This window comes from Mixophyes fleayi, chromosome 2, assembly GCF_038048845.1.
Source record: "Mixophyes fleayi isolate aMixFle1 chromosome 2, aMixFle1.hap1, whole genome shotgun sequence".
Lineage (NCBI taxonomy): Eukaryota > Metazoa > Chordata > Amphibia > Anura > Limnodynastidae > Mixophyes > Mixophyes fleayi.
Genome location: NC_134403.1, coordinates 3,246,731 through 3,270,689, shown reverse-complemented (window position 1 = coordinate 3,270,689; position 23,959 = coordinate 3,246,731). Strand labels below are relative to the sequence as shown.

The 23,959-nt window shown below is 41.4% G+C and overlaps 1 pseudogene; it reads right to left on the bottom strand.

Moving 5' to 3' along the window:
• Window positions 1-492: 492 nt before the first annotated feature.
• LOC142138666 (olfactory receptor 6N1-like) lies at window positions 493-4,026 on the bottom strand (annotated as a pseudogene).
• Between the last annotated feature and the right edge of the window lie 19,933 nt (window positions 4,027-23,959).

Below are 23,959 nucleotides of genomic sequence, written 5' to 3'. Positions count from 1 at the left end.
TGTGTAACACTATCAAGAACATCAAATACTTAATGGTATGATGCTGAAATTAATTATGTGTATTATATAATTTATATATTAAAATGCCAGACAAGGAGAACTGAGAAACTTAAATTATCTAACAATTTATTTGTAAATGGCTACACCAGAGACAAAATTACACAATTTATATTGTTGTACAAATTAGAGACTCTATCTGATTTGCGTAATAAATTCTCAATTTTCAATCCTTAATTCAGGGTAACATAGGCAAGATATTTGGCTACAAAATTACATAATATTTTATTTTACAACATAATATGCATATATTATGTTATATTATTATGTAAAACTGTTATATAATAACACATCAATGAAACAATAAAGCAATTAGAAAACAGTTAAAAGGCAATATAATTTTGACAATTATTAATCATTTAATTGCTTACTAATGAGAACGTATCTACAGAATAATAAAATAATTTTACTCATTAAATTTACTTTGCTTTTGTTCTAACTGATACATTTACAGTTTATTTTCTTCCTAAAAGCATTGTTAATGTCTTTATTTCTAAGGCTATATATGATAGGATTCATCATTGGCGTTAATACTGTATACAACATGGCCACTACAGAGTCCACGTCTGAGGAGTAGGATGCCGTTGGCCGGATGTACATGAAGATAATTGGTAGGAAAAATATATTTACCACTGTGAAGTGTGAAGCGCATGTGGAAAATGTTTTCTTGCGCCCACCATTGGAATTTATTTTGAGGATTGTTAGGATTATTTTAATGTAAGAAATTAGAATAAGACTAAAACTTATCAATATAAGAAAGGCAGCAATTGAGGACCCAACTGCTACATTGAAGGATGTGTTGGCACAAGCCAGCTGCAGTAATGGTGGGTGATCACAGTAGTAATTGTGGATGATATTAGGACCACAAAAAGGTAAGTTCAAGGCTAAGATTAGCTGTATGACTGGAGTCATAAAACCTCCCAACCAGACTGCAGCTGATAGAATTATGCATAATCTCCTGTCCATAATGGCCGGATAATGTAGAGGAGAGCATATTGCTAGATATCGATCATATGCCATTACAGTGAGAAGTAAACACTCTGCTGCTCCTAAAGACAGGAACATGTACATCTGAACAAAACAGGCTGTGTAGGAAATGGTGTCCAGATGCATTGAGAACTTTGCCAACATCTTGGGGATGGTCACCGAGGTGTAACTCATGTCTAGGAAAGATAAATTGCTGACAAAGAAGTACATTGGGGTCTGTAGTCTTTGGTCAAGTATGACCAGGAAGAAGATGATGCCATTACCAGTGATGGTGAAGAGATATATGAAAAGTAACACACAAAACAGCAAGATGTGATATTTCTGAAGACTCGGGAATCCAAAGATGATGAATTCTGTCACATGGCTGAAAGTCACATTAGAAGAATCTGCTGACTTATCATATTCTTCATAAACCTGGATCTGATTATACAAATGCAAAAAATATATAATTATATAAAATAAATCTATATGTATATACATGTAATGTATATTGTGCCAAATAATACTGGTTCACCAACTCAGTCCTATTTTCTAAAGCTGCAAATCTGAGGCCTAACAGTATAAAGGCTGTTTTTTAATGTCATGCATTTGCATAGCTGGTTTGTACAGATAACACACTGATTATTCTTATTATCGTAGAATTGTAAGATGCCACAATGTTCCGCATCACCATACACTGGAGAAAACCAGACATAGATAAAACAGAGACATACAAGGTAGATGAAGAAAATGCACATGAAACCCAACAGTAGGGAGGGAACTGCTTGTTACAGGTAGCGGCTACTGACCTTAGCTTATCGCAGCAGGTGGATAGAAGGCAGCAGTCAAAGCAGAAGACAGAATAGTCAGGAACAGGCTAGGGTCAGGGCTGGCAGCAAACATGGATATCCAAACAACTAAGCCAAAGGTCAGGGCAGTCAGAGAGCAAGCAGGGCCCAGAAACAAGCCACGAGTCACAAGAGGAGTCAATCAGGAAATCAGCAGAGTATCCACAGAAAACTCAGGTACACAGCAGCAGGTCAGCTAATTCACAGCATAGACGCTATAACCGGCAGGGAGGCCTTAAATGCATAGTGGGACCATTCAACAGGAAGCAGGCACATATGGAAAATCATCCTCAGGGGGCTGATAATTAATTTGTATATAAATTTAAACATACCACCGGCTGCCTCTTCATGCTGGTATGCGGATTTAGCTGACAAAGCGTCCTGTGCTTTCCTTGGTGACGGCCGGGACAAAATAGGAAGTGATGTCCCAGTCGTCATGGCGAAGGCCGAGACACGAGCCGAATGTAATCAATGAGCTGGGGTGGCTTGGGACACCGCCGCGGCTCAAAATACTGCTCATTAGAAAGCTGACATTCTAATATGAAGAGGGCAAAGCTATAACAATAGGAGTGTGTTGGATCTGAGTGGAGATTGGGACATTTGTGAAGGTGCATTAGAGTGGGTAGTATAGGTGGGAGTAGAGTAAGTTCTTATAAATAGATGCAATTTCAGATAGAATTTAGAAAATTAAAGACTGTGGGAAAGTCTTATTCAACATGGTAGGCAATTTAATAAGTGGGTGGCTGCACAGGAGAAATCTTGTAGTCGGGAGTGAGAGGTAGTTATCAGTGATGAGGTGAAGTGCAGGTCAGAGGTACATCTAAGAAGAGCAAGAGAGAGAGAGTATTTGATTGGAGACTTCAGATGTATGAAGGGGTGCCATTGTTGATAGCTTTGTAGGTAAAGGTGAATAATTTGAATTGGATTATGGAGGTCACAGGGACCCAGTTTACGGATTTGCAAACTGGTGACTATCATGTCAAGATGGCAATGATTACAGCAGAGTTAAATTTTGCTATTCATGCTGCTGGGAAGGTTTAGCCAACATGAGCTAGGCATTAAATGAACCTTGTTGTAACGGGGCAGATGGTTGCCACCCCAGAAGTAATGTAAGGATTATTCTACAAGCCCCGTGGTATGATAGAGAGGCGAAGGACCCCCCAGTAATGTTGGAATAAAACAAGGAACACAGGGCTAAAACTGCATTACATTGTGGGTTTACTCTCTTTGCTTGTGGCATATGCTTTTACCACAGTATCAGATAAGTAGCGGTACTGTAGGGAATTAATACCACAATACCATCAACATGCAATGTCATTCAAAATGTCACAAAATAAATAACATTTTTGGAGTCTTGGTTCAACTATATGTAAACATAAATAAACTTGACACATAGGTCACTGAATAAATATATCTCTCAATAAATTAAGGCACTGTGCTTCAGTGGAATGGATTTCAATGGATTGATACTTTGGGATACAACTGGTTGCTAAGAGTTAATAAGACAATTACATTAAATGCTGTAACAGCAGATATTATTGACCAATCAATCACAATACTTTTAGTGCAATTATACAGATTATACTTATTACACAAAAATCAGTAGATTTTGCAACAAGGATTAATCCAGCTTGTTCAGATTAGATGCTTTAGAAGAAATGACTGTAGGTTAGGGTCACTGTATGATATACAGAACTCAATGCAGTAAATCCACAGGTTTATGCGAAGTTTCAGCTGACACACAAAGCTTATTTACTCGCACAAGAAGAAATCAGTAATCAACTTGACATCTTCTTTTGAGTCCTGCTTACATCTCGTGGGCAGTGGCAAGTTAGGTCTTTTCCTGTACTGCAAAGGTGCTTCTTTCTGGACTAGTTGCAAACATCCCTCCTGACAAAATTTCAGCCATAACATTCAGTAGATCTTAGTGAGAAGATCCTTTATTAGCTTAATCAGCAATCACACATCACAACTCATTCTAGCCAGTTCGTTTTTGGCTTCTCTCCCGTTTCCCAAGAATCCCTTGGAACCTTCTAGTTCATTCATTGCAGTTTGTCCCCCCAAATGGCTGACACAATTAGCATTAAACTTCCCGGAAACACTTTTCTGAAAGAGTGCATGCTGTAATATACCTGTGATTTGCAGGGTATTACATTATATTGTGCCCAAATGCAAAAATGACATTTCATGTTGTCTGATGAGATGCTTTAGGTGAAGCATGTAACACATTTAGGGTGGGACTGTTTTCACTGGCAAAATGACTTGGTGTTTACATGTTCTCAGAGGTGATGGAGAATGGACATCAGCCAATACTTCCATTGGGACAGGTTTTAGACCATTCTGGCAAATTTTATAGTTGAAAATACAATTTTCTGTATACAAACACCACTGTCATAGTATATAATATATTACATTGTTAAAAATAGTCAAACTATTTGTGCATGTGATGTCCCCGTATTGGCATGACTTATTAAGCATATAAATGAGAAGTATATTAGATTTTAAAAAAATAATAAAAATTACATTAATAAAGGCAATAGTCAAAATGTAACAAATTAAGACATCATTATTTAAAACCTAATTTTAAATTTAAAACCATACTTAATATATGGTCTTGAAAGCTAAATCCCTTCTCTTTCATGTATACTGGTAAAAGGGGTACGAGGGACCCTTCAGCCAAAACACCACAGGCAGCTTGTCAGCTAAGTGTAAATTACATGTTACTATCACCACTAATTAGCTCAATTATGCTATAATAAAGACTGAAAAGCACATTTAGAAAATGTGTAATGTAAAGAAAATGATATGATTTAAATGCAATAATTTTGTATGCGATAGAGGATATATTTATAGAAACCTTTTTTTTCACCCAGTACAAATTTTACTTTCTACTTGTAAACATAGATTGTTAGCAAACCCTCCAATATTTATTATCATCTATTTAAATACCTCCATTTTGGCAGCTGCAAATTGTTGGATAAAATTTATTTCGTAGACATAACAGATTAGCAACAAATTAGTTACAAAATTAATTTTGTGTTACATGTAGAATTATAAATAATTTCTGCCGTCTCACATTTATTTGACAGAGCTGATTTAGTGGCTACAAAATGCATTTGATTTTGTGGCCAGTCTGTATACCGAATTAACAAAATAATTTATGAGAATGTACAAAATTAATTGTGTTACCTGCCCAAATATGTGTTGTTCATATAATTGATTTTGTAGACAAAATATAGTTAACAGAGAGCATCTCATAGGACAGAGAATGTAAACGCTTAGATTACACAGATCTGCAAAATTTATGGTATTGAAAGCATTTTTGATAATACTTTTATATACTTAATTATACTCCTGTGTACATCAAGAAAAAGTATATAACCTATAAGGGGATTACATACATTTGTAAGAAAAAACAAGAAGTTTAATTGTTCTTGACATATTTATTGTGAAATACAAAGTGTAGATGATATCACTGTGTTTTGTCTTAATTACATAATAAAATAACAATAAAATCGAACAATAATAGAAACATAACCATAATTATTGAAAAAATCGTTAATATATTGTTTTTTTTGTCTTCAAACTTCGTTTGTCGCTTTTCGCATATATTTTTTTTCTGTGTCGCCGCTGTGTATTATCCAGCAGCAGTCAGCCATCATGATGACGTCCCAACGACCCTGGTAATGTCTCTGTGTATCATCCAGCAGTAGTCAGCCATCATGATGACGTCCCAACGACCCTGGTAACGTCTCTGTGTATCATCCAGCAGTAGTCAGCCATCATGCTGACGTCCCAACGACCCTGGTATCGTCTCTGTGTATCATCCAGCAGCAGTCAGCCATCATGCCGACGTCCCAACCACCCTGGTAACGTCTCTGTGTATCATCCAGCAGTAGTCAGCCATCATGATGACGTCCCAACGACCCTGGTAATGTCTCTGTGTATCATCCAGCAGTAGTCAGCCATCATGCTGACGTCCCAACGACCCTGGTAATGTCTCTGTGTATCATCCAGCAGTAGTCAGCCATCATGCCGACGTCCCAACGACCCTGGTAACGTCTCTGTGTATCATCCAGCAGTAGTCAGCCATCATGCCGACGTCCCAACGACCCTGGTAACGTCTCTGTATCATCCAGCAGTAGTCAGCCATCATGCCGACGTCCCAACGACCCTGGTAACGTCTCTGTGTATCATCCAGCAGTAGTCAGCCATCATGCCGACGTCCCAACGACCCTGGTAACGTCTCTGTGTATCATCCAGCAGTAGTCAGCCATCATGCTGACATCCCAACGACCCTGGTAACGTCTCTGTGTATCATCCAGCAGTAGTCAGCCATCATGCTGACGTCCCAATCACCCTGGTAACGTCTCTGTGTATCATCCAGCAGTAGTCAGCCATCATGCCGACGTCCCAACCACCCTGGTAACGTCTCTGTGTATCATCCAGCAGTAGTCAGCCATCATGCCGACGTCCCAACGACCCTGGTAACGTCTCTGTGTATCATCCAGCAGTAGTCAGCCATCATGCCGACGTCCCAACGACCCTGGTAACGTCTCTGTGTATCATCCAGCAGTAGTCAGCCATCATGCCGACGTCCCAACGACCCTGGTATCGTCTCTGTGTATCATCCAGCAGTAATCAGCCATCATGATGACGTCCTAACGACCCTGGTAACGTCTCTGTGTATCATCCAGCAGTAGTCAGCCATCATGCTGACGTCCCAACGACCCTGGTAACGTCTCTGTGTATCATCCAGCAGTAGTCAGCCATCATGCCGACGTCCCAACGACCCTGGTATCGTCTCTGTGTATCATCCAGCAGTAATCAGCCATCATGATGACGTCCTAACGACCCTGGTAACGTCTCTGTGTATCATCCAGCAGTAATCAGCCATCATGCTGACGTCCCAACGACCCTGGTAACGTCTCTGTGTATCATCCAGCAGTAGTCAGCCATCATGATGACGTCCCAATGACCCTGGTAATGTCTCTGTGTATCATCCAGCAGTAGTCAGCCATCATGATGACGTCCTAACGACCCTGGTAACGTCTCTGTGTATCATCCAGCAGTAATCAGCCATCATGATGACGTCCCAACCACCCTGGTAACGTCTCTGTGTATCATCCAGCAGTAGTCAGCCATCATGATGACGTCCCAATGACCCTGGTAATGTCTCTGTGTATCATCCAGCAGTAATCAGCCATCATGATGACGTCCTAACGACCCTGGTAACGTCTCTGTGTATCATCCAGCAGTAATCAGCCATCATGATGACGTCCCAACCACCCTGGTAACGTCTCTGTGTATCATCCAGCAGTAGTCAGCCATCATGATGACGTCCCAATGACCCTGGTAATGTCTCTGTGTATCATCCAGCAGTAGTCAGCCATCATGCCGACGTCCCAACGACCCTGGTATCGTCTCTGTGTATCATCCAGCAGTAGTCAGCCATCATGCCGACGTCCCAACGACCCTGGTAACGTCTCTGTGTATCATCCAGCAGTAGTCAGCCATCATGCCGACGTCCCAACGACCCTGGTATCGTCTCTGTGTATCATCCAGCAGCAGTCAGCCATCATGCCGACGTCCCAACGACCCTGGTATCGTCTCTGTGTATCATCCAGCAGTAGTCAGCCATCATGCCGACGTCCCAACGACCCTGGTAACGTCTCTGTGTATCATCCAGCAGTAGTCAGCCATTATGATGACGTCCCAACGACCCTGGTATCGTCTCTGTGTATCATCCAGCAGTAGTCAGCCATCATGATGACGTCCCAACGACCCTGGTAACGTCTCTGTGTATCATCCAGCAGTAGTCAGCCATCATGCCGACGTCCCAACCACCCTGGTAACGTCTCTGTATATCATCCAGCAGCAGTCAGCCTCACACTGACGTCCCAACCACCCTGGTAACGTCTCTGTGTATCATCCAGCAGCAGTCAGCCATCATGCTGACGTCCCAACCACCCTGGTATCGTCTCTGTGTATCATCCAGCAGTAGTCAGCCATCATGCCGACGTCCCAATCACCCTGGTAACGTCTCTGTGTATCATCCAGCAGTAGTCAGTCATCATGCTGACGTCCCAACGACCCTGGTATCGTCTCTGTGTATCATCCAGCAGTAATCAGCCATCATGCCGACGTCCCAACCACCCTGGTAACGTCTCTGTGTATCATCCAGCAGTAGTCAGCCATCATGATGACGTCCCAACGACCCTGGTAATGTCTCTGTGTATCATCCAGCAGTAGTCAGCCATCATGCCGACGTCCCAACGACCCTGGTATCGTCTCTGTGTATCATCCAGCAGTAATCAGCCATCATGATGACGTCCTAACGACCCTGGTAACGTCTCTGTGTATCATCCAGCAGTAATCAGCCATCATGCTGACGTCCCAACGACCCTGGTAACGTCTCTGTGTATCATCCAGCAGTAGTCAGCCATCATGATGACGTCCCAATGACCCTGGTAATGTCTCTGTGTATCATCCAGCAGTAGTCAGCCATCATGCCGACGTCCCAACGACCCTGGTATCGTCTCTGTGTATCATCCAGCAGTAGTCAGCCATCATGATGACGTCCCAACGACCCTGGTATCGTCTCTGTGTATCATCCAGCAGTAGTCAGCCATCATGGAGACGTCCCAACGACCCTGGTAATGTCTCTGTGTATCATCCAGCAGTAGTCAGCCATCATGATGACGTCCTAACGACCCCGGTATCTTCTTTCTACATCTTTAATGTCTTGGTGGAACCATTCACCCTGTTCTTCACTGTAGTCTCTGAGATTATTCGGGAAATGCTCAATATGGGAATTCAAAAAACGTACCTTTAAACTCATATTGCAGCCAAGGTTTCTGTATTTATTAAGCATTTCCCTGACAACTTCCTTGTAGTTTGGATCCTTGACATTGCCTAAAAATTTTGAAATCACTCGTTTGAACGAAGTCCAAGCCGAAAATTTCACAATATTCATTACACGCCCGAAATGTTCATCTTTATTAACATTAATGTCAGGGCCTGTAGAAATGCCTTACTTCAGTTTAGCATCAGATATGTTAGGGAATTGGTGCACAGATATTTGAAAGTTTCTCCATCTTTAGGCAGTGCTTTAGAAATTGTTTCATCAGACCTAGTTTTATATGTAGAGGTGGAAGTAAAACTTTATTTGGATCTACTAAACTGGATTTGATGACATTATTTTTTCCAATTTCTAAACGTTTTCGAGCTGGCCAATTGTTTTTTTGCCAATGTAAATTTTTAGCTCAAATATCTCATTCACAGAGAAGACATGGGAATTTTGTGTAACCTTGTTGCTGGCCAAGTACCATGCATAAAATTTTAAGATCTCCACATATTAACCAGATGTGGTTTGCATATCCAATCAGTTCCAAAACAGTTTTAAAATTGTCATATGTTTCTTTAAGATAGACTGAATGTGCTAATGGTATTGAGGCTTATGTGTTGCCATTGTGCAGTAAAACAGCTTTTAAACTACTTTTTGAAGAATCTATGAATGTATATGTACTGTGTGTGTGTAGTGTGTACTGTGTGTGTGTGTGTGTGTGTGTGTGTGTGTGTGTATGTGGTGGTAGGCAGGGGTTAAAATGAGCCGTCACAGGGCAAATCTATTGTATTTGGCTCCACATTCGCCAGCTCACCTTGTAGTTGTTGTGTGTGTGCAATGTTCCTTTAGACACTATGGGGTTTAGGCCCTTTGCAAATTTCAGCTCCAGACCCATGTGGTCCTTAATCTGGCACTGGGCGGGGGGGAAGTTTTATGACGAGAACTGAACTGCACCATTCTATACTACCGACTGAATTCATTTAAAACAATGTTTTATAATAAATGTAGGCAGAATACATTTATTATTTTAAAGAATATGATAAAATTACTTATTCATAAATAAATATTTTGCAGAAAAACGTGATGTGATTTGCAAAATCGGGAGTCATTTCCGTGTTCAGTAACCAAAAATCTATAATTATCATATAAATTCATTAAAAAGGCTTTTTCATCGCAGACCTGTGTTATCTATCCCACTCACATGATACTGATAGATAGAAGAGAAGTAAATGATCAGCATATAATCTTTCTATGACGTTGGATATATTATTTTATATGAACACTTTCTTCCAGCAAACAACTATCATAGACCACTATTTATTATATTTATAGACTGACTCATAAATAAATAATTGATGCAAGATTAGTTTAATGTGATACCAATTATAAAAAGAGAACAAAATCAGGACATTATAGACATGTGAGAATGACCTTTGTCCAGGGAAAATTAATTGAAAGGATTCTGAGTTATGTGATTCGGAAATATATTGTGAAAATAATTTTACATCACAATGTAAACATGGTTCCATGAATGACTGCTCATACCAGACATACAGGATTGTTTTTTGTTTGGAAGAGGTGAGTTTCAAACTGTAAGATATTAGTGTCGTTTCACAGCAATCAACGCAGCTCTGTCCTTTTTAATATTTTAATTATTGATCTCACAGATGGCCTAGAAAGTATCATGCTCATATCTGCTGATGAAGCTAAGCAATGTAAGGTTATTAACATAAAGCAGGGTAGTAATCTGCTACAGAAAGATTTAAGCAAAATGGCAAATTCTTCCATAAAATTGCAGAATTATTTTAAAGTAATGTGTAGGGTTATTCACATAAGTTGTGGTAATTGCGTTGCTATTTAAACATTAAATGGAATATTATTGGGGGAAACTGAGATAGAATAGGACTCAGGAATATTAGTGGACATAAAGCTAAGTGGCAGCACAGAGCCAGTTAGAGGCTGCAAACATGAATAAAATATATGGACGAATAAAAAGGAGGATAAACACACGTAATGAAAACATAGTATTTTCATCATGTATGGGGTAAAGTTTGGAGCTCCTAACTCTAAGAGGGACAGTGGAGAAATTCAGGGAGATCAGGTACTACTTATAACCACATCAATAAAGTGAATGGAAGGTTTAATTATTTATATATATATATATATATATATATACATATCTTTGTCTAATATACAATTCATAGAAAGGTCCATACAGGGAGCAAGGGGTTGAAGGAAGGGGTTCTTTACTGTAACAGAGTTTAAGCTTTGGAACTCTTTACCACATGCAGTGGTGATGGCAAATTCACAAGCAGAATGTAAAACTGGATTGGTTGCTTGTTTAACAAGAGAACCCATAGCTAGAACTGATGACATTAAAGGGGTGATTGATCCCGGGAAATTATCCAATTGACATTTTTGTAGTGAGGAAGGTTTTTTTTTGTCCCTGTAAGGATAAATTTGTAACTGTAACACTGTTGGCTCTGTTTTGCCTTCTTCTGGTTTAACACAGTTAGGACTAATGTAGTTAAAGGTATATCCAGCTACATCTGCACAAATCGTAATCCGACGTAAGGGGACCAAATAAATGCTTCTTTTCCATGAAGGGGAAATACTGCCTACATATAATACTTCTATTTAGAATTTAGCTAGGACCTCCCCACTACATCCCACCCCAACTATAAATGTGTACAGACACAAAATAGTTTTGCCAAGGTACAAAATCACAACAGCTTTCTGGATTTACTGCTGACTTTAAATGAGGCCATAAAGTTTATAAAATGTTGACTTGAATCTTTTTTTAACACTGCAAACTATGTAACTGTTTAATGATTTAACTGTCACTTTATAAATATGACTATAGAACTATGTAAAATAAAACTATGTGACTATGTAACAATGCTCTTAGCTTTCAGATTAGTGTACGTTAGTGCACACAACTTCATATTGTTTTCCATAAATAACTGAAATAAATACAAACAAAATGCACATAAATACATACAAAATAAAACACACACTTACTTCATAAGCAGCAGGCCAAATACTAATCAAACTTACCTTGAAATGATCAACACCCATGGCAAAGAAATGCAGTTATGTGGAATAATAATTTTTTAATCCTCTTATTAATCAAGTTAACTGTGTTTTAATACATTATTTAGCAATCGTAATACTATATTTTTCTTTACATGCCTCTATGTGGCATAAACTGTTTTAAATTTCTCTTGCTCTACTAACAAGGATTGTTTATAAGTTTATTTATACCCTCGCAATAATGTTAATAGGGGAGTTTAATGGTTGTTATAATTCTCTCAGGTGTCATTAATTTATGTGTTGATATTTTGTTGGTGTCTGAGAATTCATTAACGGTTTTGTTGTTGTTGTCATTTATGGTAATAAAAATAACACACCCTTGAGTCTGTCCCTATAGGGGCTAATCAAGAAGAGGATATTTAGCTTAACATAAACAGAAGTGACCAAAATGGTCCCGATTGACTTATATTAGACAACTTCACACTGACTCTGTAGAAGAAAGTGTAAGTCTGTCATTTTAATTACATAGATTATTTGTTGGAGACCATATAGGGTTGGAAAACTTTCTCCAAAAGTTAGCTGATAAATACAAATAATGTAAGAGGTTCACTGAAGCTGCAAGAAAGGGTTCATCTCACTGAGTCGGCAGAACACATAACACTTGTTTTTGGGATGTGCATTTGCCCTTTGTCATGTACCGTTGGAGAGCAAACACATGACCCAAAACATTATATTAAGGAGTTGAAATTTCTATTTATACATAAAAATGCAGAAATCTCAGTTTGTAAATGAATGGAAAGCCACCCGTTACTTCACGCCGCTTTTGCTAATAGGGTGGTCCTAACTCTAAATAATGAGAGTCCCTATTTTTGGGCCATACATATATGTGTTTTTAAATTGAGAGCTAACTTAGCAAGAGGTACCCCAAACTCCTCCAAATACAGCAACAGCACTCCCCATCAGCTACTGACACCATAGCATGCCTCTCAAACAAACAAGAGCCATGTTATGGTGTCAGTAGCTAATGGAGAGTGCTGGCACCATATTGCCATTAGCAGAAGCGCCATGAAGTGGTGGGTGGCTTTCCATACATTTACAAATGTGTACAACTGAGATTTCTGAATTTTTAAGTACAAAGGTTGAGGGCCATTAAGCATAGCTTGCACCTTCTATGGATTCATACGGAGTCAGTTCCCGAGATTATAACCACAAGAAGGGAATGGTCTCTGCTTCGACGGTGCATTTTTCTAATTTACAGTATCGTTGATTCTTTCTGAGACTCTTAAGAACCTCTTTAACATGTCTGCAATGGGACTGGATGTCAGAGGAGAAAATAAGGATATCATCCAAATATACTACAACAGTATGGTAAAGTAGGTCCCGAAACATTTCATTTATGAAATTTTGAAAAATGGCTGGGGCATTGCCCTGTCCGAATGGCATGACGAGATACTCATCCTGGTGTTAAAGGCAGTTTTCCATTCATCGCCGGGCTGATTCAAATCAAATTGTAATCCGAGAAAAGATCTATTTTTGCAAATATCTTGGTACCTTTGACTCTGTTAAATAAATCTGTAATGAAAGGCAGAGGATATCGGTTCTTGATGGTTATGTTGTTGAAACCATGGCAATTGATGTAGGGGCGTAAACCACTGTCCTTTTTCTTTATAAAGAAGAAGCCTTTTCCGGCAGGTGAAGATGATGGAAGAATTAGGTACTATTTAATATATTCAGACATGGTTTGTGTCTCTGGGATCGAAAGGGGATAAACTCTGCCATGTGGTGGAGTTTTACCCAGAACAAGATCAATGGGACAGTCAGCGACCTGTTTCCTGAAAACGTCTAAGAACTCTTTGTAGACTAAAGGAACTGCCAAAGTTTCTTAATCAGAGGTGGAGCTATGTGGAAGAGCACCTTTTAAACAAGACCTGGAACAATTTAGACCCCATGCCAATATTTGCGGAGTCGATCAGACGATATGGGAGTTATGTGTTTGAAGCCATGGGAACCCAAGGACCACAGGACTGGTGGCTTCAATGATGAAAAGAAAGGTAAGAGTTTCACAGTGCAGGGATCCAAAGTCTAAGACACTTTCATGTGGAAGACTGTGGCACCTTGGTGCATGCACAGGTAGTGCAGGAGTGGACAAAGAAGGTGACAGTCTTCATTATAGCTGGACACCATAATTCCCGTAGGACAAAATCAATAGTATTCTTGATGATGGAATGTCTTGCAGATCATGCATCATGGCCCCATTACAGGACCAGCAGCTAGCAGCCAAAGTGAATTATCTTAGTTGTGTTTGAGAGCTTCAGCCACCCTGGTGAGAGCGACCATTTTGACCTGCATTCTGTCCATCAACTCTGAAGAAATGGCCACTCTCAGAATTAAGTTTGGATGGATAATGGCTTCACCCTCCACAATGGATCATTCAGGAGAACTGCCAGGGAGGTGTGTTGACCTTGTTGTTACTGGATCCAGGCAGTTATGGTATAATGAAGATGCACCTGGTTAGGAATAGAGCCTGTCAAGAGTTCAACCTCTTCAGCCCCTGTGTATAGTGTAGGTTCTTGTGATCGGTGAGGATAGAGAGGGAAATCTGCCCCTCTTCGGAAGGTGCCTCTACTCAGTGAGGGTCACGATGATAAAAAGCAACTTCCGGTTTACCACATCATAGTTTACCATGGTGTAGGTTAACCTTTATGAAAAGAAGGCATCAAGCCATGAAGGATATCCTCATCAGACTCAGAGAACAGTTTCTCCACTCATGGATATTTCAAATTTGAGAGTATTAGAACAACTGGGGTCAGGATACCACAGCCTGGAAAGTCGATGTGTCCTTAGGAGTCCCCTGTTTGGCCAAGACAGTTGTAGGGCTGAAAACTCAACTTGAAAAACTTATAATAAAACATATGTACTAGTTGCTAAGCTCCAAAAACCAAAAAACCCTGTATTGCCTTTTTCCCTCTAGCCAATTGAGAATGGTAGAGAGCTTCTCTTGTTCCATTTCTTTGCCCGTTGTTGAAATTAAGTCTCCTAGGAAGCTCACTCTAAACTGGCTGAAGAAACAATTTTCTATCATGACAAATAGTTGATTATCTATTAATCTTTCCAAACTAACTCTGGTGCAGTTGTGATGTGAGTTCTGGAGAAAATGAGGATATTAATCAAGTAGATGAAGACTGATGTCACCAGTTGGTTCCTAAAGAGGGAATTCACATATGTTTGGAAGATGGCTGGACATTGCACAGGATGAATGGAATGACTTGGTTTTCCTAATGCCATCCTCAGTAATATTCTTTAACAAACAGTCTATGCACTTACACTGAACAATCCATGCAATCTGCAAAGCTTTCCCATACACATTACTATCATTTAAACCATCAGTCTATGCACAACTTTGAACTGAACAATCTATGCAAAACTACAAAACTTTCTCATACAATATTATCATTTAAATTATCAGTCTATGCCAAACTTTACCATATACATTACTATAATTGTAGCACAAAACTATGTAACAAACATATTACACACAGTTACATATTAATCATAAAGCTCACAAGCAGTGTAACCACAACAATTCCAATAAAACTCCACATTATTACTGACCAAATGTGATCTCTCCAATGTACCAGCTCTCCATGTTGTCCTAATGCAGCTCCTACAGTTTTTAGTTTTGCTGTTAATACACTGATCATAAACACTGGGTCTAAACACTGTATTTGATGTAGCACTTGCCCTTGAGTATCAAACCATTGTCCCATAGATTGTAAGCTTGTGGGCAAGGCCCTCTTACCTATCTGTATGTATGTATTACCCAGTATTGTTTTATTACTGTTTGTTCCCAATTGTGAAGCGCTACGGAATCTGCTGGCGCTATATAAATAAATGTTGATGATGATGATGACGATGTACATATTTAAACATATTTAACCAGCATATATTTACTCAGGTTCAAAATATTACCAGAGCCCCATAAAGGGGCCCACATATACTTCTCTTTTCCTGTGTTCAAATTGGAGTAAGATCCTTTGGGCAGCACGGTGGCATAGTGGTTAGCACATTTGCCTTACAGCACTGGGGTCATGAGTTCAATTCCTGACCAAAACATACTGGTAGGTTAATTAGCTGCTAACAAAATTGACCCTAGTCTCTGTCTCTGTTTGTGTGTGTGTGTGTGTGTTTGCCTGTCCGTTTCTGTATGTTAGGGAATTTAGACTGTAAGCCCCATTGGGCAGGGACTGATGTGAGTGAGTTCTCTGTACAGCGCTGCGGAATTAGTGGCACTATATAAATAAATGGTGATGATGGTGATGATGGTGATGATGATGATGATGATAAAGGGGCCCACATATACTTCTATTTTCCTGTGTTCAAATTGAAGTAAGATCCTTTGTATCTGTCTGCTTCTAAGTCCAGCTAGCAAGAGACATAGAACGTGTTCCTCTCAGTTGACCCCCAAAGGTGTACGGGGTCTCAGTACAGGATACCTTTAGACATGTTAATTACCTGAGGCCTGACCTAAGCAGCTCCAATTTCTACACCAGAAACCAGATTTCTGAAGAGGGGGTATGTTCAGCTTTGCTGTTCCCCTGGAGATTTGTGATACCCAGGCATGCACTATTGCCGTGCCTTTAAAACACAGCGGGCATCATGTAATTAGCAACTGTGCATGTGCCAATAGGTGTCTGCGTTTAAAGACACACCAATTCACATGGCACTGCAAAGATATCATTGCAGGTGGTGCTTTCAGGAGCGATAGCCCCTTCACAGACTCGGTACTCCAAAATTCAGAGCTGTCTGATTTCTCTGAATCCGAACCGCTCATCTCTAGTAATTGTTCTGAGTCCTGTCTTTGTCTTCTGCCTTTCAGAATGGCTGTATATTCTGCTCAGTCTCTTCCTACTTCTTATCAGAGTTTTCAAGATTTATTTTGCAGGCAATAGAAGCCTACCAATCTGAAAGCCCGATCCTTTTCAGTAGTAACTGCTTCTCTGACCATGATGACCATGATGGATCTGTCTGTGTGGTCTTAAGAAATCTGAAATCTTTGTTGTTCTTAAACAAGCCTTCTGCATAGCCATAGTTGTTTGTCATTCTAACCTGGGCTTACCTTTTGTGGTGGAGGTGGATGTGGGAGCAGAGTTTTGTCACAGGTTAAATCTTATGATAACGGGTTACATCCCTGTGCCTATTTCTCAAGTAAGTTCTCATCTAAAGAGATGAATTACAATGCTGGGAAGCGAGAACTACTTGCCATAAAGTGGGCAGAATGGGAAGAATGAAGGCACTGGCTAGAGGGTGCTAAATACAACATTTTATTTTTATTGACCACTAGAAACTCCAATATGTTGCTAATGCCAAAAGGACTGCATATCAGTATCGTATCACACGCCCCCTGTAGCCGTAAGATATCTAATATATGTCCCACTGACAGAAGAAAATCTTTATACATGGTCAAGTCAGCCATACTTTTCTCTCAAGTAAAGCCGCTAAGAATACACCCAGCACACTCCTTTATTTGCCATGTGCAATGCTTTAAAATGTGTAAAAGGGGGCAAATTTACCAAATTGTAAAAAAACTAATCATTTCCCCAAAAATCTCACCCCTCAAGGGCACATTGAAAGAAAAGCTTTCTTATAAAACAAACCCTTTGCCTCACAGCGTCCCTGTACATTGAGTTAGACTTTCTGAAAAAGTTGAAACATTTACCAAAAGAGGAAATTGAAAAAAGGAAAGATTTTCAAGCTTGGACAATTCCAAATTTTGAATCCCCCCCTCCCCTAAAATGTGGCATGCAGCACCAAGATTCAGTTCTCTTTTGGAATGTATAATCAACCTTATAGCTCTAATACTTTTAAGATGTCCCCCTCAAACACCATGCCTCCTCTCATAAAATGAAAATGTCAGAATGCAAATTTCTAGAATTTACCTTAATGTAAGGTTATGACTGGTCTCTCATCTTTCTCCTTTTTCAAATCTCTCACCTCCCCCCCAGTCCTCCAACCCCGTCACCTCTTCCCTACCTGCAAAACCCTTTCCCTTCTTCTTGTCTGCTCTCTGCTTTACCACTCACTTCACATCCAAAATCGAATCTATCCATCAAGACATCTCCTCCCATCAGAATCCACTTTCCGGCACCAATCCTTCGCATCCAACCTGCCCACCCTATTATCCTTCTCCCCCATTGCTGGGGATTAATTACATGTCTTTTTCTAGTCCTCTTTCCTTTCCATTTGTCTACAATTTTCCTGCATTTCTTCTGCTCGCTCTTTTCTGACACCTGTTCCCACCTTGTCAACCTGTTCAACCTGTCCAACTCCTCTGGCACTGTCCTTTCTTCCTTCAAGCATGCCCTAGTTTCACCCATACCCAAAAAACCTTCCTTTTAACCCGACTCTTTACCTTAATACTTTCATATCTCTCTCCTCCTCCAAGCTTCTTGAGTGGCTTGTCTACAAACAGCCTCAACATCTTTCCCTTCTGTCACTCCCTCCTCAACTGGCTTCAATCTTGCTTTTGCTCCCTACATTCAACAGAGCCTACCATTACCAAGGTCACTAACAATCTTCTTACTGCCAAATCTCATGATCATTTTTCCTTACCATTTTTAATGATGCCCAGATTTACCTTTCCTCCCCTGACCTCTCTCCCATCTCGCATCATCCAATTTTCTATCTGCGATCTTCACCTGTATGTCAGAGTCTTTTTTAAACATAACAGGTCTGATTCAATAAGGAAAGTAAGGTAAAAAAAAGGAGTAAATTGTCTCCTGGAAAACCATGTTACAATGCAAGGGGTGCAAATTAGTTTATTATTTTGCACATAAGTTAAATACTGACTGTTTTTTCATGTAGCACACAAATACTTGACAGATTTATTTGTGCACTGAAATTTAATTTAACCACACACATTAGGCTATCTACGCCTTTTGGCAGGTACATCAGAGGTTCGGGTGACACTCTCTCCTCTTCCTCACCCCCCCCTTCCCCCCCCTGATGCGAGCACCTCTCCTTGGCGGAGTAATTTGCACAGAGCGCCCTGGCGTACTAGCCAAACTAGTTTCAGTAGAGGACACTGGCAAAGGTGACCGTACCGTTAAGTCCTGATGAATTTGGGCAGCCATACGATTCAGGTTGGCATTGACCTCCTTTACTGTGGTGTGTAACGCCTCCACTACACCAGTCATTTGAATCATGCTGACATTGGATTGCTCTATAGCTTCAGCTATGCGATTTAATGCAGAAGGAATTAAGCTAGTACTGTGGTAGGAACGCCTCAAATGTCCAACAATATGGGACATATGTCTCGTTTGAGTGTCCATTAACTGAGACTGCAGGACCTTAAAATTGCAGATAAATTGGGCTATTTCTTGCCCTGTATCCAGCTGAGGAGGTGCAGTTTGTTGCTCAGGTGTCTGTTCCACGGGGCCAGTTGCTTGTTCCGGGCACCTACACACGGGGGCATCTACCACCTGTAAAGTGATGACTGTGTCTTCCTGTGTGTCGTCAGGAGGTGACATCTGTGCTGACTGGCGCTGGCCATGTGGAGATGATGAGGTTTCTGTGGAGAAAACACCAAGGTAAGTTTATAGGAATACACATGCTTGTCATTTTAAAATTGGACACTGCAGGCAAACACATAACATTGTTTAACTACAGACTCTTTTCAAAACTCAACGTTCCTGACTAGTTGGCATATAGGTCCTGCCTAAGGATGATACTCATCTTTTAAGGTAGTTGTCAGGCGCCGTCTCTGCACTGACACTTGGGGCAGGAGACGGACGCCTGCACCTTCCAAGCAACCACGTCCTGTTGCCTAGCAGCAGGACGCTATCTCTGCTTACCTGTCTGCAGCCAGCATGTGTTACCGCCAAAATCTCCCTAACCCTATCAGGAGGCACCTTAGGGTATATAAAGCAGCCACTGACACATGTCTAGTGCCAGAGTATTTGGTCTTCAGCCTTGCTCCAGCGTTTGTTCCTGTGTTGCTGTTACTTGCATTCTGACCCGGCTTGTTCCTGACTTCTCCTTCGGTTCCTGATTCTGGCTTAGACTGATATTTGGTATTGACCCGGCTTCCTGACCATTCTCCTGCTTCTGATTTGGCTATATCCGTTCCTCTGGTTGCGACCCGGCTTGTCGACTACTCTTCCATCCTGCATCCTGGTGGGCTGTCACCGCTGCCTCAATTGTTACCTCGCCAGCTGACAGATACTGAGGGCCGAGACCTGCGCGTCCCTTGCAGCGAAGTCCATACCTCCTTGTGGGGGTTCCTGGTGAAAACCAGGGGCGTGTTAGACTCCGCGCCTCAGTACTCAGTAGCGCCAACTGCTGGCAGGTATCATCAATTCCACAGAGTAATTCTGACAGTATACTCTGGCCATGTCAAATGCCGAAGGCACCGGTGACCTCCTGCATCACCTGACTCGCCGAGTTGATCAACAAGAGGTTAACCAGACTCAGCTCCTGCAGTAGAGATGAACAAGAGGATGGGTTGCGCTATCTTAATATGTATAACGCAGCCAAAAATTAGAACCTGCAAATGGACAGGAGGGAATCCCTACCCTCCCAAAAGGGATTGATACGTAGTATATCAGGTTCTGGGCGCTAGAGGTAAAGCATGTGTGGCAAAAAAGAGTGGTTGATGTTATTTATTTAACATAATGTAAAAAGTGAGTGCTCTGGCCGGAGCCAATGATGATATAACAAAGACACTATGTTAACAATATAAAAATAAAACAAGTATATACATATATGGAGAGATGGTGAAATAGGATCAGTCCGTGCACATAAATGTCCACTGGGTTTATATAGCCCGTGTTATAGAATGTCCAATTTGTCGATAGACAGATGCCCTTTCAGCCCTGTTGAAAGAGATGATGAATCAAATTTCCCAAAAAAGGTACTGTCATTTGAATGAGTGCACTAAGCGGACTTAAAGGTCATGTCCATGGAGGCAATGTTAAAAAAGGGGTTTATATGAAAAGAAAAGAAATGTCCCAAAACAATCTGTTTGGAAATCCAAGGTAACTTACTTGATGTCGCTTGGTGGTAGATGTACGCTGAGCGGAGGGTTCCTCCTACAGACTCACAGTGTCTCCTGCCTTCAGTTTATACAGTAGTGCAAGGTGCAGACACACAGCCTGTGTTTTACCGGAGGTAGCGTATGCACGCTAAGTGAATCCCTCGCAGACAGCGGTTCAGTGAGTTGATGTTGCTTGGTAGTGGATGTACGCTGGGCAGGGGTCCCTCCTACAGACTGATAGCTTCTCCTGCCTTCAAGTTATGTAATGATGCAGGGCGCAGACACACAGCCTGTGTGTAATGGAGGTAGCGTATGCACGCTCTAAGTATCCCTCGCAGACAGCTGTTTATTACAGGATTTATTAGAAAATCTTCCTTACCTGCCGGTGCAGGATTTTTTTTTGTAAAGAAGAAGGATGGTTCTCAAAGACCATGCATCTATTACAGACTGCTTAATGCCATTACCGTGAAGAACAGGTACCCCATACCCCTGGTTTCTGAGTTATTCGATCGGATCAAAGGTGCCACGATTTTCACCAAACTAGACCTCAGGGGTGCCTATAATTTGATTAGGATTCGTGAGAGCGATGAATGGAAGACTGCTTTTAACACTCGGGATGGCCACTATGAATACCTGGTGATGCCTTTTGGCCTTTGCAATGCCCCAGCGGTTTTCCAGGACTTCATGAATGACATCTTCCGAGACCTACTCTATCTCTCAGTCGTTGTCTATCTGGACAACATACTTATATTCTCCAGGGACTTAGAATCCCATCGAGGTCACGTCAAGGAGGTTCTCTCTCGACTATGTTCCAACCACCTTTACTGCAAGCTGGAGAAGTGTGTCTTTGAAGCATCTCAGGTCCACTTCCTGGGATATATTGTGTCCGGAGCTGGTCTTTCCATGGATCCTGGGAAAGTGGCTGCCATTCTCAATTGGCCACAACCATTGGGTCTCAAGGCTATCCAATGTTTTATTGGCTTCGCTAATTATTATCGGCACTTTATCCAGGACTTCTCGACTCTCATTTCTCCCATTACTGCTCTCACCCGCAAGGGAGCAGCAAAATCATAGTCTGCCGAAGCCCTCAATATCTTTCAGTCATTAAAAAGGGCATTCTCCTCCGCCCCTATTTTACTACAACCTGACTTGTCTCGGCCGTTGTGGCCCTCACTAGAACCTCAACCAAGGTTCCTCCTCCGGGTCGCTCCTTTCTCACTTCCAGGCTTCGGCCTAAGGCTCTCAAGTGGGCCCATGATTCTCTGTTTGCCGGGCATGCGGGTGGCAAGAAGACCTTCTCGTTGATTTCTAGGCATTATTGGTGGCCCTCTATCCGGGCGGACATTAAGGCCTATGTTGCCGCTTGTGGAATCTGTGCCAGACACAAGACACCTAGGCAGTCTCCTGCAGGACCCTTGGTACCACTTCCTATTCCAGAGAGACCATGGACTAGTATTTCTATTGATTTCGTCACCGATATACCAGCTAGCCATGGATTCAATACTATCTGGGTGGTAGTGGGTAGATTTTCCAAGTTGGCACATTTCATACCTCTCAAGGGACTTCCTTCGGCTTCTATCCTTGCTAACCTCTTCATCAAGGAGATTTTCCGTCTTCATGGCTGTCCCCAGGATATTATCTTGGATAGAGGAGTACAGTTCGTGTCCAAGTTCTGGAGATCATTCTGCAAAGAGTTGGGGGTCAATCTAAAGTTTTCCTCAGGGTACCACCCTCAAACCAACGGCCAAACGGAGAGGGTCAACCAAGACTTGGAACAATTTCTCAGGACCTACTCTTCGGGTAATCAGGCTGAATAGAGTTGTTTCTTGTGTTGGGCAGAATTTGCTCATAATAACCAGGTACATATATCTACTGGTTCGTCTCCATTTTTTCTTACCTATGGGTTTCACCCTCTCCTTCCTGAACTTTCCCAACCTGGTTCAGCGCTTCCGGCCATGCTGAATCTCATTCAGGACTTTTCTCAAGTATGGTCTCAGGCTAAGTCCAAATTATTGGAATCCTCCCGACGCTACAAAGCTAGCGCAGATCGTCAACGTAAACCAGTTCCCAGACTTCGAGTTGGGGACAAAGTGTGGTTATCCACAAGGAATTTAAGACTGCGAGTTCCCACCATGAAGCTCGCACCCCGTTATATCGGACCTTTTCAAATCACTCAAGTTACAAATCCCGTGACATTCAAACTCCTTCTTCCTCCATCACTCAAGATTCACAATGTGTTTCAGATTTGTCAAAAGGACCCCACCCCCGGTCCCAGTAAAGACTGATCATGGGGATGAATATGAGATCAGTCAGATTCTGGATTTCCAGATCTTGAGGGGTCGCCACCAATATCTTGTTGACTGGAAGGGTTATGGCCCCGAGGAGAGATCTTGGATCGATGTACAAGAGATACATGCACCTCGCTTATTTGCCAAATTCAAGAAGGAGAGAGAGGCGACCTTGCAAGCCCTGAAAAAGAAGACTGCTTTAATGGTCCCACCACATTCACGGTCTCACATATCTTTGACCACAATTGGTGTTGCCGCCTTAGTGGAGTACGGGCTGCAAGGTTCCCTAAAATAATTTCGTAACAGGGAACAATATTGTGCACCAACACACAATTCTCATTGTGAGAAAATCTGACATTCCTCCCTTACTTTGTCTTCCTCTCCTGTCCTGTCTCCTCTAACCCTTCTTCACCTTCCTCTGCCCCCTCCAGCTCCATCTCCCTCTCCTCACCCTCTGCCCCCATACTATCTGTGGCCATAATCCCAACTAATAAACAAAAACAAGTAACACTGAAGTACTGACAAACACAAAGGACAAACTATACTAACTAATGAAACACGCACCATACACTCACACACAAGTAACAGAGACAAAGGACGTGGGTTTCCTCCGGGTGCTCCGGTTTCCTCTCACACTCCAAAAACATACTAATAGGTTAATTGGCTGCTATCAAAATTGACCCTAGTCTGTCTGTCTGTGTGTATGTTAGGGAATTTAGACTGTAAGCTCCAATGGGGCAGGGACTGATATGAATGTGTTCTTTGTACAGCGCTGCGGAATCAGTGGCGCTATATAAATAAATGGTGATGATGATGATGATGATGATGATGATGAAAGGACGAGACAACTACCAAAAAAACAAGACAGAAATTAAATCAGAAAATAAAG